General features: G+C 40.6%; 1 protein-coding gene and 1 long non-coding RNA gene across 3 annotated transcripts in view; one reads left to right on the top strand and one right to left on the bottom strand.

The window, feature by feature from the left end:
• Nucleotides 1-21,942, bottom strand: part of LOC117762247 (receptor-type tyrosine-protein phosphatase gamma-like) — a 372,407-nt gene that overhangs the window by 195,962 nt on the left and 154,503 nt on the right. The gene's annotated exons all lie outside the window — the stretch shown is intronic.
• The window catches only part of LOC117762284, a 29,552-nt gene continuing 13,909 nt past the window's right edge, over nucleotides 6,300-21,942 (top strand). The window contains exon 1 of the long non-coding RNA XR_004613990.1: nucleotides 6,300-6,411. This is a non-coding gene — a long non-coding RNA (uncharacterized LOC117762284). The remainder of the gene's footprint in view (nucleotides 6,412-21,942) is intronic.

Genomic DNA, 21,942 nt, shown 5'->3' with positions numbered 1-21,942 from the left:
CACGCGAAACATCTTTCTTTCGCTCTCCAGTCTGTGCACTGTGCACTTGGGCTCTGTCACCTGCCTTACCACCTCAGACTGAATCTATTCTGTGGGGAACCCTGGTCTCATGTGCCGGTCCTGCCTCTGGCAAATATGTAGCAAAGATGTATTCCCATTGTCAAATGGCTTTCTCGTGGCACAATTCCTAAATACTGCACTGGGAAGCACAACTCTCGTCACACCCAACTGCTTAGATTGAATTATTTACACAGTTATTAATGTAAGAAGTGACAGTGATATTTAAACTGTATTTTACATTGATATGTAAACTTTGCAATTATTCAGCGGTTCACATGCACTCTGAACCGTGAGGGAAGAACCGTACAGACTGTTCAAGATCAAGTGTGGTCCATGACACCACTGTACCTTATGTCCACCTCATTCACTCTGAAGCTGTATTTCTTCAACCTTTGCGACTTTGTTCCCAGGTGTCCATTCACCTCTTGTTGTAAAACCACTATGATAGTGTGTTAACATCCACATCTCTGTCTTTTCTCTTCCTGTAAATCACTTTCTCATTCTGGGTCCAATGCATTTTGAGCTGGCTCCCAGTGGCCTAAGATGTCCAATTCATCAGTTAGACCTACAGGCGTACTTTCAATGTTGGGCTGCTCGTAACTGTCAACCCTGCCACAGGGCATAATGCACATTTAGTGCTGAATTGGCTGCTGTAAATGCAAATCAATATCCAAGATAATTCCCTCCATAGCATTATCTTATGAGTCACATAAATATAATCAAATCAAACCACTTCTGACAACTGTTGCATTGCATCTTTAAATACCACAAACGTGCAATACATGACAGCTTCAGAGTTTATGAAAGATATACTTTTCTTAGATAGACCTACGCTTGCGTTCTACCTCTGATACCAACCTTTGATGGAGCTGTGAGGCTAGAAACAACATGTCTGTGTCTTGGATGTGCACAAATCACCACGTGTCCCAAATGTTGGAAGTACATGAACATGAACACACCAAACTATGATGTCTGCGTTTCTTTCTTCCCAGTGAAATAAAAAAAACTATTCAATTACACACCGATTGTTGTAGCCTGAGTTTTAACCATTTTCACCATTTTTGATGCACCTAAAATCGTCGAGGTAGGCTGTGGGAGTGTGAGTGTGTGTGTGTGTGTGTGTGTGTGTGTGTGTGTGTGTGTGTGTGTCAAGTGGGAACTGATGATTGTTCAGCTGTGAAATTCATGCAGTCCCCTTCAAACCCTCAAGGAGAAGCTGTAATTTATTCTGGGAAGCGCTTCTACTTCTGAGAACACACATGCACATGTACATGCACATACAGTATACAACACACACACACAGTGTGAAGAAAAGAGCTTCTCTTTAACAAAGGACTACATTAATTAGCAGCACAGGGTTTCCTGCCACTCATCTCCAGGGGCCTCAGGGCTTCATCCCAGGAACCCCATAGTCTCCTCCTTCCCACTGCCACCCACCCACAATGCATCTGTCCCGGGGTTTACCAGCACCTCGCAAAAAAAAAACCTTCACTGAAACGCAGGCACACACAGTGCTTCCAACATATTGTAGCGAATTAAAAGACGTGATGACTGAAAAAAAGTGAAAAAAATAAATGGAAAAAGTTCATTGCTGAGTCGACACACAGAGATGTAACCTCCTCCCACCCTGACTTAGTGCCATTACACAGCTGTCAGTTTCTTCTCTTATGCAACAACAACCACATCACTGGGTGCTCTGAGGTGGGAGCTAGTGGGTGGGGGCTATGAGATCAAATATAGACTCATTTAATGGAGGCTGTGCTTTCTGGCTAATTGGACGAAGCTGGTTTGAGAAGAGAAATGGAAAAAGAGAGCTCTAAGTGTAAGTGGTGGTGGAGAGGAGGATGCTTTCATAGCAGAAAAAAAGAAAGAGGAAATTGCATCTAAATATTATGTGATATTAATAAAATTAGAAGTGATTGTAATTGACTGTGAAGTGAGTGTACATGAAAAGCAGGTTCATTTAATGAAATCCCAGCCGCAGCCCTCTGGGGTTGTTTATTGATAGGAGGTGAGGGCAACATCAATACTTGGATTGGCACAACTTGAGCGCTCACCCTTTGAATGAACACAAAATTAACAAAAGCACATATACACTACCGTTCAAAAGTTTGGGGTCACTTAGAAATGTCCTTGTTTTTCAAAGAAAAGCACTGTTTTTTTCAATGAAGATAACATTAAATTAATCAGAAATACACTCTATACATTGTTAATGTGGTAAATGACTATTCTAGGTGGAAACGTCTGGTTTTTAATGAAATATCTACATAGATGTATAGAGGCCCATTTCCAGCAACTATCACTCCAGTGTTCTAATGGTACATTGTGTTTGCTAATCGCCTTAGAAGACTAATGGATGATTAGAAAACCCTTGAAAACCCTTGTGCAATTATGTTAGCACAGCTGAAAACTGTTTTGCTGGTGAGAGAAGCTATAAAACTGGCCTTCCTTTGAGCTAGTTGAGTATCTGGAGCATCACATTTGTGGGTTCGATTATACTCTCAAAATGGCCAGAAAAAGAGAACTTTCATGTGAAACTCGCCAGTCTATTCTTGTTCTTAGAAATGAAGGCTATTCCATGCGAGAAATTGCGAAGAAACTGAAAATTTCCTTCAACGGTGTGTACTACTCCCTTCAGAGAACAGCACAAACGGGCTCTAACCAGAGTAGAAAGAGAAGTGGGAGGCCCCGGTGCACAACTCAGCAAGAAGACAAGTATATTAGAGTCTCTAGTTTGAGAAATAGACGCCTCACAGGTCCTCAACTGGCAGCTTCTTTAAATGGTACCCGCAAAACGCCAGTGTCAACGTCTACAGTGAAGAGGCGACTCCGGGATGCTGGCCTTCTAGGCAGAGTGGCAAAGAAAAAGCCATATCTGAGACTGGCCAATAAAAAGAAAAGATTGATATGGGCAAAAGAACACAGACATTGGACAGAGGAAGATTGGAAAAAAAGTGTTATGGACAGACGAATCAAAGTTTGAGGTGTTTGGATCACACAGAAGAACATTTGTGAGACGCAGAACAGGTGAAAAGATGCTGGAAGAGTGCCTGACGCCATCTGTCAAGCATGGTGGAGGTAATGTGATGGTCTGGGGCTGCTTTGGTGCTGGTAAAGTGGGAGATTTGTACAAGGTAAAAGGGATTTTAAATAAGGAAGGCTATCACTCCACTTTGCAACGCCATGCCATCCCCTGTGGACAGCGCTTGATTGGAGCCAATTTCCTCCTACAACAGGACAATGACCCAAAGCACACCTCCAAATTATGCAAGGACTATTTAGGGAAGAAGCAGGCAGCTGGTATGCTGTCTGTAATGGAGTGGCCAGCGCAGTCACCAGATCTCAACCCCATTGAGCTGTTGTGGGAGCAGCTTGACCGTATGGTACGCAAGAAGTGCCCATCAAGCCAATCCAACTTGTGGGAGGTGCTTCAGGAAGCGTGGGGTGAAATTTCTACAGATTACCTCAACAAATTAACAGCTAGAATGCCAAAGGTCTGCAATGCTGTAACTGCTGCAAATGGAGCATTCTTTGACGAAAGCAAAGTTTGAAGAACAAAATTAATATTTCAAATAAAAAATCATTATTTCTAACCTTGTCAATGTCTTGACTATATTTTCTATTCATTTTGCAACTCATTTGATAAATAAAAGTGTGAGTTTTCATGGAAAACACGAAATTGTCTGGGTGACCCCAAACTTTTGAACGGTAGTGTATATATTAACATTTAGTGAAAAGATTAGCTGATTTCACTTAATGTTTCACTGATGATGTACTAAACATACAGTGTGGTACACTGACACATTTGAAAAGACACCCAAATTAAATTAAATTGTTTTTCACAAGACCTTTTTGCTCCATTGTTGAAGCAAAAATTGAGTTGTGTTACAGGGGAATATAATCCAGATACTGACACTTCTTGCTGACTTTGAGAAAAGACATCTGGCTGTTCAGCTGCTATATGCTCCAGTATGTTGCAGTGTTCCCAAGCTAAAGCTGCTACACTTTAGGTCACCGTTATTAGAGCGTACAGGCAAAAGTAATATAATGATGTTCAAACTGTGTAAGGACCATCAGCTGCAGCAGAAGAGATGTGTCTGGAGCATAAAGGTGCTCTGTGGCATGAGAGGCTTCACTATCAGCTGAAGTGGTCAAAACAAATCACTGACCATTGAATCATTACAAAACACTGTTACTTTTTTCAACTTGGCTTTTTTTCAGTTTCTGTGGCATTATGGACACCTTTCATTTATACATATTTATATATAGAAACAAAGCTTTTTCTAGAGTGTCATTTTCTAGTGTCAACCCCTGGTATTTAGAGCATTTTCACTGAGAAAAGCCGTATATTGGAGAAAGTGATGAGAGTGAACTGAAACAGTAGAGTTGTGGGCTGTATATATATATACACATATATTCCCACATTATTTTGTGCAATCTTTAAGGAGAATAGTAGTAGTTGTCTAATTTAATGGAAATAACATCAGTCTTTCTTCACACCCAGCAGGAAGTTCAGAGGTAGTTTTAAACTAAGAGCAGTTAGCATCTGTACCCAGGGGCTCATTGTCTCAAGAGCCTCATATTGTGTGTACAATCCAGCCCACAGTATGTTATTTCATGATTTCAAAAAAATGTAAGGAAGAAATGATACAAATATCACACCTTTTAAATATTGCAGAATTTTTCTAAACATTGATTAATATGTGGGGGCTTGCTACAGTATCACTACTGACAGAAAATAATGGTTAAAACATATTTCCTTTGTAGAACTGTGTGTGGTGCATTGATGCACTCCGCCCCTCCTTACCCCTCTTTCTGTTGACTAACATGATCATGTGTGGGGGAAAGAAATGATGATGATGTAAGCGTTTTCCCACAGAGAAGACATCTAGCATACAGGAGCTACCACTAACTATCAACTGCTTGTTGCAAGTGGATAACGTAAAAGTTAATTTTATAAGTTCAGACACTGAATGTTTGCTCCTTCATATAGATGAATGAGAAATACTTTCAAAGACAAGGGACTCGGCCTGAGGAGACACAAACAAAGCCTGGGCCAGAGGTATTAGCAAAATCGCGAAACACGTGTGGGGAAAGCTGAAGAATCTGAAAAGCGCGATTAGTTACCCAAACTAATCTGCTTCCACTATTTGCAGACTTCAGCCACTGCTGCTGCAGCTGGTGAAGCAGCAAGAGAGGGTCAGGTCGGAGTAGATGTAGCTGATGAAGACAGGAGACAAGCAGGGGGAGGACAGTAGCAGCATGCTGCTGTCAGCGACACAGGTAGCACTGAAGCAACAGCTGATATTGACAGCAATTACTGAGATAGAGTTGTGTGTATTTTTCAGTTATTTATATTTTGTTCAGTTATTTCATTCGCCACAAAGTAGCAGTTAAAAAACGTCAGTGGTATAATATAACTGAATAATAAATGCTATTAGAATTATTGAAGCAATTCTTAAACAAATTAGATGCATGGGAACATTTTGTTCGGAGTGATTGACTGACCCCACTCACGAAGCTGTGCAGTGAACAGCAGCAGCCTGAGAACTGAAACACATTCATGTCTGTTATGAATTAACTATGATATCTTGCTCTTTATACAAGAATAGTGTTTAACTTATCCCTACAATCAGTACAGTGCATATACTAATCATCAAAACCATTTAAAATTGTATTTTCCGCCAGTCAGGCGGTCAGGAGTGCCAGTCAGGACTGCATCATGACTCTGGACTCGAACTACTTTCAAAACTCAACTCAGGAGCCAGTTCACTAAGTATCTGTTCATCATTACAGATTTCCTTAGGAGTCTGTTTACACTAATATATGCTAATAGAATTGGCATAATGCTGTGAGAGTGAACATATGCACATTTTAATGCTTAGACAAATTCTGGCCCTTGGAAAATGTTGTTTTGAAGTAAACTGAATTGCATTAGTCGGTGACCTCTGCTGTCTGTCGAGGATCATGGGTTAATGTTATTTGCATTTCATTTGTTGGAAAAAAATTGTTGTGTCTTGGACTATGTCCCGATTTGTCTGACAAACCCCATGATATGATATGATTTGTATGACAATTATATCTGGTGCTTACTGGAAAAGCAGCAGTAAGAGATAACAGTCAGAAACAATAAATCAAGACACAACTAAATTTCTACATCAGTCTCTTCATTTCCCACAAACTTTAAAACTTGATTGTATTCACTCACTGTCCTGAGATATAAAGATATTGAGCAATGCCAGAGTCCTGCATGCTTTCTGATGTGAGGAGTCTGAGTTCGATACGGCTGCCAAATACATCTGTGGCTATTGTTGCCCAGTCACTGCTCACATTCATACAACAATATAGTTAGTGGAGTGAAGTTGTTAAATAAATGTCTAACACACAAACACACACACACACATACACATTGAGCATCTTGCCTAAACACAAGAATACAGTCACCATTCAACAGATATTTGATGTGCACATAATCTTGTACAGAGATGTGGATGAACTGTTACATTTAATACAAAAAGGTCACTTAGCACAACTGTCCACAATCCAACCAATCCAAGCCAATCTAATAAAAGAATCCATTCTTCTGTCCATCCATCCATCTTTAACTCTTTTTTTGGATGAGGTGATTTCCCTCCATTCATTTAAAGGTGTAAACTGCTCTTTCTGTTTCCATGGTAACTATGTAAGATACAAAGGTACAACGTTTTAATAGCATCCCTGATGATGTCATCGAAAGCTTGTGTTGGGCAACTTCATTTACATTTCAGAACCTTTGTGCACATGTGCAGATTCTGCCAGTATGTTTTAATACAATAACAATTCAGTTTGTATTCACTCAAGATGTGTCCACATTTCATGTGAGCAGTCAGTGAAGAGAGAATCAGACGTGAGGTTTTTTCCAACTTTAAATAGAGGATGAATCAGAGCAGCAGCAGTTACAGAATTATGATTTGAACACGGGGTCTAAATGTCTCCAGTTGCTGCCTGTAACAACGCATTTGACCTTTTCAGTCCTGTTTTATTTTCCATGCTTCAGGTTCCCTTTGCTTTACATGCATATCTATTTTTTTTAAAATTTCCCCTTTATCTTGTAATTACACTCGGTTTCTCCTGAAGTCACACATCAAATTTTGTGGGATTAAGATTTGTCAGCAAAACAACACGCGGACAGCAAAACTCTACGGCCTGTAACAACCACATTCACCTCAACCAAACATGGCTCCACCAACCAAGCGACTAAATCAGCATGAATAAAAAACACACTTATTGTACATAACCAAAACATCTGCAACTGACTCATTCTACTTCAATCTGTAATATGAGGTGAGAGTCTGCAGATTCCTAACGTAGGCCTATACTTCACTACAATCTACAATCAAACTTCAGTGAACCAGCAGCCAGAGAGAAGCAAAAACAGCATGTTGAAGTCAAACAGCCATACACATACATCGTGTATTAACCTTTCCTTTCTCAACATGAATTGTCTTTAAATCATTTTTAAGCTTTTCTCATTTTCGCTTTTACCATAAAATAGGATATTTCCGTGTCACATCAATGTGTATGCTCTTGGCATTGATTTGGAGGCCGTCCCTCCATTCTTTTGGCTCTTAGAGTTCTTCAGAGGGGTCAATCATTCAAGGACCAGTGGACTGCTGAAACATCTCTGCTGACACTCAATGGGAGGTCAGCTGCTGGTACGTTGCCGACCTCCCACTTACACTCACAGGTTGCCCCTGAGCTGAATGCTTGTGTGAGCCTGCTAACTGGCTCTCAGTGATGATGTTAACCAGATGAAGTTTAGCATGTTTTGCAGGTATTTTAGTCCTAAAGCTTTGACGTGACAATGAGTCAGAGGATCATCAAAGTTACTACAGCTTCTCCTTTGGAAAATGTTTGTCTCCTCCAAGTTTCACAGAAAAATCTATCCAGTTAAGATATCTCAGCCTGGACCAAAGTGTTACAGTGTCTCTTACGTCTCACAATTTTGTCACACAGCATGTCTATCTATTTGAACCAATATACTGTAGCTACACAGGATACAAAACCTAAAGTTTACTTTCTCACACACACTTTGTCTGTTTTCTTATTCTTCTTTCTTTGCATGCATAACTTCAGTGACTGTGCATTGTACTGTGAGCACTGCCAACACACGGGTAACCTGCACTTAATACCAGTGTATCCTGTGTACACGTATGAGCTGCTTTCACAACCCACTCAATTGGCTTGAGTTGCAGATCATTACTGGAGATCAGTCTGTGTGAAATGTGTTCTTACCAGCTGAAAATATTCCATTTGGATTAAGTGAGGGATGGAGTGTAGAGCGCACCGCTTGTTTAACTACTTGTTTCAACTACTTCCCACTTTTACACTCTCACACAGCTCCTCCAGGTGATGGAAAGTTCAGGGTTGCGGTGCTTGTGTGTAAGCAGCTATAGGTCCGTGTAAACACAGGTCACCTGAGGTGCCTGGGCAAACGGCTAATGCTGTCGATGTTACTGCGAGGACCGTCTCGCCAAAGAGATGGTTGGATTCTGATATGTCAGCAGTGAGGCCCTGCATGCTATCTGAGTCACATGGAGAGCAGCTCACATTCCTCCCTCTCTCCTCCTTCCGCTCCTCGCCTGCTGGAAAGGTCAGTGGGATAATTAGGGCTGTCTGAGGCTGGCTTATCCCTCCTCCTGTCTGTCTGGGACGTCAGCTGCATTTTCCAGCTGCCACTGTTCCGTCCTTCAGTTACTGCCCATCACTCAGGTTGGCTTAGTTTGGATCAAGCCTTACTGGCCTCACAGGAGGGAGAGGAGTGGTGGTGTGGGTGGAGGGCGGTGCTGGGGGGGGGTGGGGGGGGGGGCTGGAGATACCGTAAGTAGCGTCAGCATTAAGACATTTCATTTTAGCAGGGCACTAACCTAATTAGCCCTGCTACCCCGCCACGCATATCTGCAATCTAATAAGTAATTAGCATCCAGCGCTGCCTCTGCCTGGCATGTGGGGAGAGAGACAGAGAGAAAAGAGAGAGGGGAACAGAAGAAGCGCCTCTGGCTATTTCTCCTGCCTTCTTCGCCTCCTTCCCCTCTCTTCAACACATCTCCCCCTGCCTCTCTGGCTCTTCATGTCCCTCGCTCTCTTCCTCCAAACAAGCCTCCTCCCCATCTCTCCCCCCATTCCTCTCTCGCTACACATCTACTCTCTCTTTCTCTGGTTTGCGCCCAGAATAAAACCAAAAGACAGGAGGTGTATGAGGAGGAGGGGTAGGCTTTTTTTTCCCTTTCATGCACCAGGGGGTTCTGGGAAGACAAGAAGCAAGCAAAAGTTCCAAGAAATCAGGAGCAACAAAGCTGGTGGGAAGACAGACGAAGAGATTGTTCTTCTGCTTGTATCAATTTCAAATCCACAGAGTCTCGGACCTTTAAGTGAGTGAACACATGTTGGTTGTACTCTCTTACAACCTGCAGGGTTCGCAGACACTTTTGCCATCTTAACAAGTGTCAGAAAAGAATATGAAGATAAACTCTGATCGCCTCCTTAAACCTTCGGCAGCATTTGTTTTATAAAAATGTAATATAAGGCGTACCTAATAGTTTCTTATCTTGCCTCATAATAATCAAATATAAAGCAGATTATTTCACTCTGTGTCAACAAAAATCTAAAGAGATTGTTGTCTACTCATCCATTGATACAGTATAAGCAGAAGCTGCTTGTTGCAAATGTAGCGTGATTTTCCATTACACAAAATCACTAATATGTGAAGCAAAAAGAAGTATGGGCCCATTTTGGGGCACACAGCTTTACCACTGACTCCATTGCAACTATGGACGTATTATGATATCTCAATTGTGATAAAGGCAACAAACTTTCCTCTTATCCTGGTCTGCTTCAGTCTGCTTCCAGGCTGCACAGTCCACTGCACATTAGTGCATTAGTGTCTCATAGACTTTAAATTGAGAGGACTCATTAAACAAAAGGTTGTCTTACTGCTGGGGGGAGTTTTTACAAATTTGATATCTTCATGGTTGAGAAAATCCCAATTCAAAAAGTGATAATGACCTTGTTTTCAGTTTGAGGCGTCCTGTCATCAGGTTACCTACTTTATAATTCTGGTCTACACGTAAGATCCTTTTTGGGCCACAGGGGACATAATTCAATTTAATAACTCGACACGAGTTGATAGAAGCTTTTTGGCTATTAAACACATTTACAGTTCCTCCATTATAAAACAAATGCACTTCCTGTTTATACTTCGTGTTCAAATCAACAAAAGTAGGTAGGGATGCGCAAGGTTTTCTTATCCCTCGTTCAAGTATATATATTTGGATGTATTGGACAGTGCTAGACTGTTACTATAAATGTAGAGCTTGAGTCATTGTAGTGAGTGGAAGGTTCTCACAAATATAGCAGAAGCATTTGTGTGAAACATGAGTGTCTGTATAAATTCAATTCACATTGATACAGCAAGATGAAAGAAAGCAATTTCTGCCCTGCAAATGCTGCAGCAATGGCTGTTTTGTTATGATTCATTTTTTTGAAGTTCACTACATACTCTGACTCAAACAGAGATACTGGAAAGGCATATGGCAGAGGGACCTCGCCCCATCCTAATAATAACACCATAACACTGTGTATGCACACAACACTCTGGCTCTAGCCCTCTCAGAAGAGCAGATGTATCAGCTCTGTTAACACTAACCTGCTCTCTGCCCATGGAACTCACAAACACAGCAACGCTTAAACTGTGTCCCCAGATGCACTTATTCACTTTAGCACACAAAAAGGATATGAAGCACAGCAAGGTCTCAGTGGGTTTTTATCATGTAGTGTGGAGCAGCACAGCAAACGGCAGAACGATAGGAGAACATGTTTGCCATACAGCCTGACCGCATCTTTGCAGCTCAGTTTTTACTGACAGATTTAGTACGGGACAACCAATCTAAACTGTACCAGAGCCAAGACATCCTAGCAGCCCTCATGAACTATTAGTACAAAGGCTTGTTATATTTTTATAGCATACATTTTATTATCAAAACAAAGAGAAGATGGATACAACTCTGGTTTCTCTATGCTGAATATGAATCTACTACCAGCAGTGGGTCAGCTTAGTTCTACACAAATACTGGAAACACGGTAAATTTAGGCTGGCTCAGTCCAAAGGTCACACAATACATCTATACCTAAAACTTACTGATCAATACATAGCATTTTTTTGTTTTATTGGAACTAGAGTTAATTTATAAACGACAGGTTTAGTTATATAGCTGGAGGCAGCAAACATTCCCACTATCTGTTCAGAGGATCAACAGAAGAAAGAAGTATGATCTGCAGTTATCAGGTATAATATAAATTATAGCAATGAATTGTAATAAACTGGAATTTTCTATCAAACCACACCATATAGATTTAATCATGTTTGATCATATAATGCATTGGTTCATTTTAAGATCAGGCAATCATAATACTCTGTTCTCTGACTTCCTTAAATTCCTTTAACTTCCTAGAAATGTACCTTTTTATGAAAAAAAACAAACAAGACTAATTGGACATTAAATTGCTTACAACCCTTTCCAGGTAATGTTTAAAGACAACAATTTCCCTACCCACTATTAGGAATCAGACAACGGAGGCAGATGATAAAAACACCAGGGCCTATTGTTGTGCTAAGCATCAATTCAGGTTGACATGTATTGGAATGTAAAGATATACCATTGTCCTATTTCCTTCTTCTGAATATGTCAATGCTTTAGACAAGCAGCAATTCTATCATATTTTCTGTCTGGATTGGCACGTCCCAGCAAATACACCTTGACTGCCTCTTGTGTCTCTCTGGTGTTCGATGTGAGCTACAAACTTTAGATGACAGTCTCTGTGTATTGCCCTGAAGACACCCAAAATCCAAAGTGTGACCAAGAAGTAGCAAACAGTCTATTCCTGTTAAATTCAGGCCAACAGTCTTTAGACTTAGATGTGACAGGTGGGACATTTTGTCAAGTGAAAATCCACAGCGAAGGTAGGACTGCATTTGATGCATGCATCCAACAACGATGAAAGAGCATTCATGTAAAAAGAAAAGGCTGCAGGGTTTTTACAATAAAGTGTCACACAGTGGAGAGGGATCAGTGCCAGGAAAGACAGGGATGAGAAAGTGTCAGACTGTGTGAGCAGAGAGGGAAATGCAACTCCGGTTCTCCTGTCCTTAAGTTAAACTCCTGTAAATGAAACCTTCTATTGACTTGTCCCACATGTCCTGTACTGTCCCAGCCTGATTAGGGACTTCTGCCTGCAAACTACATTTCGCTGGGACCAAACATCTCCTCTCACGCTCACAGGCTTTCACCGCAGTGTATAATGGCCTTTAATTCCCCCTCCTGTCCTCACAGCAACATCTCATAAATCAACCATCGCCCATGTGGTCCACCTTGCATTTCACAGAATTTAAATCAATTCTTCAGTGGCTTCCTTGCCATTTTCTGTGATGTGAAATCAGTTGACAAAGTGCTTCGCTCACAGTCAGAGTGCCTAAAGAGATGTGGTTGTGTGATCAGAGATTCAGGCCTCCTGTCTATCTGCCATGGCCCTGAGCCCCCTGTCCCCATGAATTCACTTCCCTGTCAGCCTCTGCGGCTCATCAGCCTCTTTGATTGTCCAACTTCGGGGAGATCTGAGGTTTTTCAACCACCGCTGCAGTCTTCAAAAAGCGCACACCACAGCCATCCTTTTTGCTGACTATCTCTGCTCTGATCAAATAGACACCCGAATGAATGGGCTTTGGGTTGAATTTAGTAGGAGTAAAAAATTACGTATGCAAACCTTAGGTCTAGTTAGGTCAAGTCTTGAAAAATGCGATATTTTGTACAAAAACACAGCATACATCTGTAACAAGTCAAATATTTTCTAAGCCAACGCATTTAATGCTCCCATTTAGAGAAAAAAAAAACAATATCATAAGAAGTTTCCTTGCACTAGATGATTACAGATGCAGTTGTACAGTTGCCCCTGAAAAAACCACACCACACAGCATCAGAGTGTTGCAGGACAGAGATACCAACCCAATTTATGCTCTGAAAGCAATGTTGTCAAGCAGCGCTATCTCTTACACTCAGCTGTGACAACCCATCATCTGTGATACACAAACAGCTGCATTTGGGGGCTGGGAAAGACATCAAGGCAATCCTCATCCAGCCAGTCAAATGATCGAGCCAGCATGGTGGGGTGGGATACTGCAGTAGCACATCCTGCCGAGGGGAGATGGACAACCTGCTTCGTTTTTCACTAAATGACACATTTGCATGTTATGAACATGTGTATGGGTTCATATGAGCTAATATTACAATTGTGGGGAAAAAAATCATCATGGCCATGGATCATAATATGTATATATATATATGCGATGCCACTAGATGTTGCACTTGACAGCACCTTGGACCAAGAAATGCTTCAGTGGACACCTCCACCCTCCCTTTGCATATTATTCAGCAAGGTGTCGCCATTACAGTCTATGGGTGTATAGAATAACAACTAATTTAAGTTTTTCTGTTAAGTGAGAGCCAACAAAGCCGTGTAAACTGGCAAATGGATCCTGTCAGTGTCAGAGTCTGGCTCCTGTATCGAGACATGTATTGGACCCTGTCATAATGGAAAAATACTCTCCTTCTACTCGTTGCCTAGCTAGTTCCATTAGTCCAATTTCAGATGTTTCTTTCAATTTGTTTTGTGCAAAGAAATGTTTATGTCTACAGAAAAGAAAGAGGGCAGATGCTGCCTGATGTGACCAGGATAGATGCAGTATTATGTCCCTGCTGTTCAAACTAATAACATTCAAACACTGTGCGCCTGATTACTACAGAGACACATGTTCTGTATGTTCTTCGTAAAGGGACCTAACACATCTATACAAAAAAAATACAAACCTAGCCTTAGCAAAGTGATATTAATAGGTCACATTTAAACTGAGTTTCTTGCATTGATACTTAAAATGTAATGTCTCTACAACCACTTCCATTGTTTTAAAGCTATTGTTATACAAGTGTTTGACGTCCGTTCTCAGATTAAATGTCAAAATATCTGTGAAAATAAACACTGCTTTGCATCTTTGCATTATAACAACTGTTATATACTGTATTCATTAAAGGGCTAAATCCATGTGAGATGAGAGACAGACAATATCTGCTTATAAATACATTTACACAACAGAAATGTGTACAACAAAGGAGTAATGTGATGATATCATAATAGTATTATTCAGCTGAAAATCAATCCACTCTAGACCTCACCCAAGGCCAAGTTGCCCAGACACACCCCTATGTCCCTGCCTCACTCACAATTTACTTTACATGTTCATAACCTCATCAAACATTTCCATCCCTTCCATATTCCCAAAAGTCTTTCTTATTGATCTAGCCACCCGTTCTAAGCTGCAAGATGGAGATGCATTTCCTTTGTAAAAAATTGTATATAGTGTATTTACACCATGTGTTCATCATTATTCCATGGCTACTTCCCTTCATCCACATTACAACCATGCACATCCAGGAGCTGAATCAGCTCAGCCTCACTCTATCATCTGCACCATTACACATGTTTAAGTGTGAGCAGGTATTTATTTACTGCATGTTAGCCCATACTACAAAATGTGATAGTACATACATTGGTTCTAATTAATAAATGGATGTGTTTCTATTCATATGCTCTTTATGTACTGCATTTATCACATTGTCATTGGACGTTGACAAGTCTTCCCTATGAATAAGGTGCTGTGTTTCATCGGGTTTCATTTATTGGAGGCTGAACTGCTCTTTAAGTTGCCCAATCTTCCAAGACAGCAGGACCACAATAAGCAACAGTGCCTCACAGGGAATAATTCAGTACATTACTCTGAGCTGTCATAGCAAACAACGCCTCACAGCAACTTTAGAGAATATCAAACATATTTTGTTTCCAATATCTGCAGTAGCGATACTGTATTACTTTCAACTTTGGGATTTGTGATATTATGAATATTATTCTGCATTAACAGCAGGTTGCCAACAAAGCAGCCCTTATTTGTGATAGCCGCAGTCCAAATAGCATGTCCAACATGAGCTTAACGTTAGAAATGGATGTAGTGGTGGGTGAAATGAGATCCTCACTCCATCACCATGCAGACCTGCTGTTATGTATCTGTGCAACACTCAATAGTATGACTAACTTATGTATTTCTATTGGACAAAATTGATTCAAGTTGTTTCTCAACTCAACAGTTCGAACCCTGAAGGTTAGGGCAGTATGATATGCAGACAGTATGTATGACTGATAAGTCTCTGTTACTTTTGCTGATAACAAACAATATATTTGTAATCAGTCATTATTCATATACATTCCCTTTGGACCTCCCTCTATGTAATTTAAAAAACTCTGTAGCTAACAACCATGAACTACAGAGTAAACATATTCAGCAAAATCCTCATGTACATCGTAACCTTATGTTAGGGTTAGTTTCCATTCTTCTTGTTGCTGGCCTACAGTGTTTTGGGATCTGGGGTGAGATCTTAATAGATACAACAATGGAAATATTCCATACACATGCACAACAAACCATCAGACTACACTCTGTTAGGTCTTTTCTGTTGGGATCTGGAAGACGTTGGACTTAAAATAGAGATTGTAGGCCACAAAATGTCAGAAAACATTCTAACCTCAATTTTAAATCCACATCCCAAAACACAAATTACCCCTTGAAAAGTTAAATCAAGATGTCTCTTAAGCTCTCCACAGCATTCCTCACAGAGATAGATACAGCTGCACTACAAGCACACACATCACACACGATGATCACTACACACTTTAATCTGTGAGGTTATACACCCATTAACTCCTAATCGAGCAGAGAAGGCGAAAGATGGGAAGAAATGTAGTGTGAGAGATGTTACTATTACGACTGTTAAACCATCAAGAGACTCATTTAGACAATCAAAAAAACACTTAAAGAACATTCAAGAGTGTCTTAGACCTTCACATTCCAATATAGACCATGGGAAGTCCAGTTAAGACCATGAAAAACCAGTAGACCAATTCATTTCATTGTTGGATGTTGAAAAAAAAGGTTAAGAGAACTAAAGTCCAGTTCAGGCCACCAAAGTTTAGCAGCAAAATATAGGGCAACCAAAGTAAATCATATTTTCTTCAGAGGTAGTCCCAGTGTTGTAAAGTCCAACAGATCAGAGTGAAAATATTAGACCTGTTCTCGCAGGGCCTCAGTAGCATGCTGATCTGGGAAGGAATTGGCTGCAACCTGTGGACGGTTTTAAGTAGTTTAAGAAATGCAGTGAGTGGAGCCTGAAGAGGGCTCCCACCCTCAGTTCAGGCCAACTATTTGACTGCATTACAATAATCCAAGTATTTCTCTATTCCAAGCAACCTGCATGCCTGCAGGCTTCAGATTAGCGAGCGCTACTGTATTTTTAATGCTGTAAAAACTCCACATAGTGCGGTTTGGATTACAGCATTAATGTGGAATGCATAAGCACAAAGGGCAATCTGGGTATGATGGGGTTACAGGAGTTCACAACAATGATTAGGTTGTAATAAATTACAACGTGTGTGAATTTTAGAGGATAAGACATGTATGAGCAACTAAACCGTCTGTACACTGGTCAATTAAACTTTCATACACTCATCTGCTCCGCAGCACATCTTCCGGTCCTTGGCCACTTAGCACACATGTGTTCCTTTCTCCTTCAGTTTACTCAAGCATGTACAGTGGACTGGAGGGTTCATGAAAGATACATTAATGCACACTGGAGGGAGAATGTGAGGAGAACCGCTGTGATCCACCCCACCGCACCAGGACAGTGTCATTTCCAACGCATTTCATACGGACACTTGGACTCCACTGATCGTTTTGTTTGTGGTCTGGATACCCTCTTAGCTCTATTTCCCAACATGCAGGGGAGTTTGATAAAGTTGATGCATGAGTGAAGCACAGCGTCGTCTGATGATGTGTGGTCTCGAAGTCACAGTGAACTTTATCTGAAATCAACCACACCGCAATCTTTCCCTGACCTCGTGGAAAGTGCCAGTGTTGCCTAAACCACAGAAAGAAACGCTGGGGTCTGGTGCAACAGTCATGTCAGGTCCCCAATGCGTTAAAAATGTACGCTAAGGGCTCCTAAGGGCTCCTAAGGGCTCCTAAAGCAAGAATTCATTCGCACGACTGAGGAATGAGAATGAGTTGACTGCACATAAAGCCCAGAGGGAAAAAACAGACAGGGCTGCATCACATAAAAGAGAAAACCATATACTGATCCCACTCAGTGTCTGCTGGGACAAATGCAATGTTTTAGCCTTTTTTAGGGGAGGAGCTGCAAGCGCGCCTTCCTCGTTAGTCGACAATAAAAGGTAGAAGGTGGCGGCTGCAGAGTGAGAAAGGTTTCCCCCAGTGACTGAACGCAAGTAGTTCAGGAATCCCACATTCAAGGTTAAAAACTCTATCTCAGGATCCCTTCTCTCTATGCATGGCATGGGTCGCTGGAGGCAACACTCACCAAGAAAATTCATCATGTGGAGTTTAAGGCTCCAGTTTTACCTCCTTGTGTCCTCAAGGCGACAGGGTTACATGCTGTGTGTGCTTGCAGAAATGACAAATATATACGCTGTCTTCTGAAAGAAATGTTAAGTTATTCCAAGTTTTTTACGCAGCTCCGATTTTCTTTGCATTTTCTAATGCTTCTCACATCATTGTCTTGTTGGTTTAAAGCCATGACTCTTCACAGATGTCACGAAGGACGTTTTCAAGTATGTTTATTTTATTTCAGGTCGGGAAGAGTGGTTTATTCTATCCGAGAAGCAATTATCGTTATTTTGTAGCAGAGAAAGAGAGACTTCTTGTGGTGACATACAGTTTCTCTAGTTTACAGCATGTCATTTCCACGTTAAGAAGACTAATTTGCCTCTCAGGGAGAACAGTGAGAGCAATTCATATGCTATTAACTTTCAAGTGCAACTTCTCACTTCCCAATGATACAAAGATTTCAGTTTTCAGACTGCATTTTCAAGGTATAATTTAGAAAATGTTGTCTAAGTTAAGCTGAAAGTTGATTTATCTGATGGGGGTTTTCTCACACAGCAGCTTCACTTCTTTAGTTACAATTCAAAATCACCTTCTGTTTCTCAGATGCAACACAGTATTGGAACAAAATGGAGGGTAGGAGAACCACGAATTGACTGCTTCCAGACTGAAATAATGTCACTGTAAATAAGGCAAACATAATAGTTGTGCTATATTTGACTTCATCCTTAAAACAGGAGAAGCACCACCTGTGCTACTTGAGGGTGTAAGTGATTTAATTTTGTTTTTCAGTAAAATTTGAAATAAAATAAAGAGATACATATTTAGATTACCCGAAAATCTAATTTTGCTCACTACACGCTGTAGGCTGTACAAAAAAAACGGTTCAAATCTAACTTCCAATGGTGGTTTTGTTCTTTAGTGACAACTCAGTGTTGTGTGTAGCGTTGGTCGAGTGAAGTGCAGGAGACATTCTGTCTAGTTGAACAACTTAGCTTAGCTGTTAGCAGTGTGCATGTTCCATCTCAGGATCTCTCTTCTATACTATTTATACATATTCTCACAAAGGCACCTGGAGAGGGGGTGCCATGACCCACTGTACCAAACCATATCCAAAGGAGATGAATTGGGTTTTACATAAAGGAAAACGATAATTGTGTGCTCTCTTACCATGTAAAAGCAAGAAAGCAAACTGCAGCCTGTTTTAGAAAGTCTGACATATAAAATCTTTGAATGAATCTTTTTCATATTCTTATTCTTCACAGTGACCATGAATAAACAGTGAAATATAGGGGGGAATTGTTAGTCAGACTATTGCTGTGGTTTTTAACCTATTTTGCTTAGTTTCACTGCAAAGAGGAAATTGTTTTCATATCTGATATGAGAAGAATCTCCTCAATTACTTCAAATAGGCTCTTTCACGGTGTTTCAGTGGTTATTACACTGATTTTGTTCATAGGAGATGATGATTGAGATAATAAATGTGTGACAGTGATCTTAGATGGGGGTAAAAGAGACACATGCATGCCTCGCTCCCTCTGTGTCCCTGAATGTTTCACCTGTACTTTCGCAGCCTTGGCAGAACTCACAGTCGTTCTTCAGTGGTTTACGCGATACAGAAATGTTACACCTTCAGTTATATTCAGTTTCTCAAATGATGTGCTTTTCAACAAATCTTCAAAGGTCCTTTGTCCTTACGCTCTGTTCTGACCCACAGATGCGTCTCCTGAAATAGGGCAAAGGACCTTTGAAGACTGAATATTATTATGAAAAATATTGTGTTTTCTTCACTACAACTGTATTATGTCTCCACTATATATCTTTTTTCCTCCACACCCATGAGTCGTTTTTAGTGTGGAATAAATTAGGAGACATTAGGTAGATTACATCATACAACGAGTAATCATAGCTGCTGATGCCTTTAAGCAGTTGCATGGATAGAAATATCTACTGGGACTATTCCAGACATTACAATTGGGTACATTGTTACAGTAAATGTTTATGTGCCTCTTTAAGTGTTCCGTTAAAATCCCTCCTGACTAATAAAATCCATATGGTGTGCCTTGTAAAAGACAAATGCGGGCACCCAATGGCTTGGCAAAAACCAGCAAGGTTAATATGTGTAATTGACCGGTTGCTGAAATGAAAGGGTAACAAAAGTGTGGCATTCACATAAAGGGAGCAACCCTTTTAGCTGTCCAGGTGACACCTTTTACCTCCATTAAAATATTGACCATTCACTGCTTACAAAAGATGTCTCGAAAGAGCTGCAGAAATTCTAACAGCTTTAACAAGTGTACCTTTGGTTGACTGTTGTCTGACCTTTTAAACACCAGTCCCTGAAATAAATAAGTCATACACTGAGACCAGTTTTGCCAAAGTGAATGCATATGGCCGAGCCTGTCCAGGATTGCAACGACAAAGTGGAATTATACACAACATGTCTATTTACACCCTGTTATGTGTTAATAGATTATTTGCGGGTGCAGTTTGCAGTTTCATGTTCCAGTGCTTTGTGTGGAGACATACATCACACTGTTCCAGGCTACTCTTTGTGTTTAGCACTCTACCCTCTGAGGGCTAAATACAAGCCATGCCCTGAAGGTGTTGCATCAAAGAAACTGTAATATCAAAGCAATATATTTGAACAGCAGCTGTGATTTTTGCAGGAATCCTCAGTGCGGCTTTGTGCTCAGGTATACATCCTCGAGGCAAAGCTCAGAAACCTGAGAGTTCAAGGACTTAACTCCCCGAGGGCAGCACATTTACAGTGGCCTCACAAAGTAGTCTGACCCCTTCACTTGTTACACACTTTGTGCTCCACATTCAGCTCAAAACTGAGTCCCTCATCATGTTTTTAGAAAGGTTAACAACTTTATAGAAGATGAAAAACTGGAATCACACATTTATACAGTTATTCAGCATTTTGTATAATTGTGTGTGTTGTAGAAACTCTGGTAGTAATTACAGTCTTACTTTGCACAGCTGGACTCACAAACATTGTGGGAATAGGCTCAGACAGCTTCTAACTAAAAACTTAGAACTGCTGAGAGTGAGGAAGAGAGAAACGTTTACCTCAGGATAGCATTCCTTATTCTGTTGTGCTACAGCTGAACAGTGTAAACAGAAACACAGAAAAAAAGGCACAAAAGAATATTGCACTTAAAAAAAACTTACATAAGAGTATGTGCTTAATGTTATTAATATTACAGGATCAAAGAAAAAACGGCAGACAAATTCCTCTTATCCGATGTGTAGTCTGGAATTTCGAGTTCTAATTTCCCAGGGAAAGAAACTGTTTCTAAGTCTGTTTGTCCGGCTTTTGAAAGACGTGTACCTCCTTCCAGAGGGCATGGGTTGGATTGGTTGGTGTGTAAATCGACCATAAACCAGTGAACCAGCAAACAGTGATGTAAGCAGGCAAAAGAACAAGAAAACCCAACTGCACAGACAACCAGTTGGGTTTTTACTCCTAGTTCAACTATCTGGTGGGAGTAAAAACATTGTGAGAAGGCCAAGAGGCAGGTGTGGGAGACAGCAGCAGCAGATTAACACCTTGTTCTGTTTGGTTGTGCTGCAGCAGTTTAAATACAAGAGGAGAGACTGTGGCACACAAACAGAATTCTTCTCACACAGGTGACTGCTGTAGCACTTACTTAAAACTGCTGGCAAGGTTTCTTAAATAACTTGATAACCACATTTTCTCCTCTGCTTGCGAAACTCTTACACCTCTGCTCCCTCCACCAAACTGTTTTCACCTTGAGAGCTCTATTCAGAGCTGAGATATATTTTGAATGACTTAAATCTTTTTAATTTAGTTTAAATAGAGAGAACAAACTAAGAAAAGTCTACAGGTTTACACAATACAGTTCTGCGACACACACACGCAGCCAGTGTGGCCTGATAGGATTGGAAGTGTCTGCCACCTCAAGGTCTTTACACTGATGTTATATGGAGTCTAACTTTGTGCTTTGGCGGAGCTACTCAAGGACAGAGACACTTCAAAATAATCTGTGCAGTATTCACTTGTTAACATAGAAGTTAACCAAATATAATTAATCGTAAACCACTGTATTACTCAATCACTTGTTTTAATATAATAAAACAGTGAAGGCAGGGGCCCATGTTCTTAACACCAGATAAAGGCAGTGTTTCATATGTCCCTGACCTCTACTTCATTTAAACTGACTGCATATCATTTGAGTTCAGAAGCTATGCAGAGCTTTGAAGTGATTCCTCCCCCTTTGTCAACTTTACATACCTGCACCCATGTCTCTGTTACTAGCCATCATACATTTTATAAACTATCTAACAAGGAAAAAGAAATAGAATCAGGCATTGAACTATTT

The sequence above is a fragment of the Hippoglossus hippoglossus genome, chromosome 5 (assembly GCF_009819705.1).
Source record: "Hippoglossus hippoglossus isolate fHipHip1 chromosome 5, fHipHip1.pri, whole genome shotgun sequence".
Classification (NCBI taxonomy): Eukaryota; Metazoa; Chordata; class Actinopteri; order Pleuronectiformes; family Pleuronectidae; genus Hippoglossus; species Hippoglossus hippoglossus.
Note: the sequence above shows the minus strand (reverse complement) of the source record. Positions and strands in the feature narration are given on the sequence as shown.